Genomic DNA, 1,886 nt, shown 5'->3' with positions numbered 1-1,886 from the left:
TGAGATCATTTGGATTGCTTCCTCAATTTCTAAGAGAGACATCATGCTTAAAAAATCAGCAGCAGATTTTTTTAAACAAAGAACCAGCAAGGGCCTACTGTACAGCACAGGGAACTCTGCTCAATCTATGTCAGCCTGGATAGAGGGGAGTTTGGGGAGAATGGTGGTGGTTTCTTTGCTAAGTCGGTCTTACTCTTGTGACCCCTTGACCTGTAGCCTGCCAGGCTCCTCTGTCCACAGGATTTTCCAGGCAAGAATACTGGACTGGGTTGCCATTTACTTCTCCAGCAATCTTCCTGACCCAGGGATTGAACCTGTGTCTCCTGTGTTGCAGGCGCATTCTTTACCGACTGAGCCACCAAGGAAGCCCTGGAGGGGAGTTTGGGGGAGAATGGATACACGCACATTTATGATTTAGTCCTTTGCTGTGCACCTGAAACTATCACAGCATTCTAATCAGCTTGACACCAATATAAATTCAAAAGTTTCAAAGCAACTAAACAGCAGGAATCAACAACAGGACTGTGCCACTTCCAAGCACTCCAGGGGCACCCCCCCTCTCCCACCCCTCCAGTCACAGCGCTGTATGCTAATACCCCTGTGCTTTGTATCTGTCCCCTTCTCAAGGGTGAGTTCCACGAAAGCAGGAATCAAGCATTCTTACTCGTCTACATAAGCGAGGGCTAGCCCAGGAACTGGTGTGCCCTCTGCACTCAAGAAACATTTCTTGAACGTCTTGACTGAATTACAGCAATCATCTATTCCAGGTGCGGGATGAGACACAAACTGGGTTTTTACTTTGTCCACTTATAACTGACGTCAGGGCTGATGGTGGTTAATAAGGAGAAAGATGGGAACCTAGGAGACAGGTCTGATTACCCAAAGCATGAAAAATGGAAATGGGAAGCTCCAGATCAGTCCTCTGGAGACGGGAACTGTCAGAGTGGCAAACAGTCTGGTTTAGAGCAAAACGAGATTGGAAGGGATCTGATGATGTAATGCAGTAGGGATGGCTGGAAGAGACAGAGCAAAGTGTTGGGGCCAGTTAGGAACTCCTCTGCAGGCCCCAGTTGCCAATTCCAGCTTCATGTTAGACCTATCAGAGGAGACTTAAACCATACCAGTGCCCAGCCCCACCAAAGAGCAGCGGATTTAGAATGTAGGTAGAGCAGGCATCCGTGTGCTTTTTTAAAAAGTATCCCAGGTGATTCTGTCCTGTGATGAAGATTGAGAACACCCACTCCAGAGCAAAGTGAGAATGGAGGGCTTCTCTCCAACCTTGACCCTGAAGTCTGTGTCAAGACAAGGCTGATTTCCCTTGTGTGCCCTGAGGATGCCACACCTGTGGTAAAGACATCTTAGCAATGACAAGGTTGAGGCCAGAGCATGGAGGCCTCCAACGTCAAAGTAAGGAAAGTGGATGCTTTACAGCGATGGGGTGCACCAGGCACAACTCCACAGACTGGGGAACCAGTTCCTGGTAAGTGGCTTCACCAGTGAGTCAGCCTCAACTCTGAAAGCCCATTGTGGATTACATTATTGGCAAGATCCAAAGGAAGTACTAGTTATTTCTGAATATGAGGTATCTTCACATATGTCTCGCTAATGCCAGCTTGCATTAGTAACTCACATTTTCCGTGTGAGTACAACTGGCATTTGCTGGCCGAGCTTAGGTTGAGTACAGAGAACAAGCAAACTAAAGGGGAAGTTTTAAAAATCTGAGGCTTAGAAAGTGCAAAGTCAACTGCAAGATCCAGCCTGCCTATATGATGACATGGTATTGGAAAAAGCAAGTGCATGAAGTTAGCAGACACTGTAATTAGTGGCACTGCCCTACACTGAAATCTGGGGGTTTTGTGGCACAAAAAGCCAGCTAGAGAAACTAG

This window comes from Bos indicus, chromosome X, assembly GCF_029378745.1.
Source record: "Bos indicus isolate NIAB-ARS_2022 breed Sahiwal x Tharparkar chromosome X, NIAB-ARS_B.indTharparkar_mat_pri_1.0, whole genome shotgun sequence".
NCBI lineage: Eukaryota > Metazoa > Chordata > Mammalia > Artiodactyla > Bovidae > Bos > Bos indicus.
The sequence above is the reverse complement of the archived record's forward strand: the minus strand, read 5'-3'. Positions refer to the sequence as shown.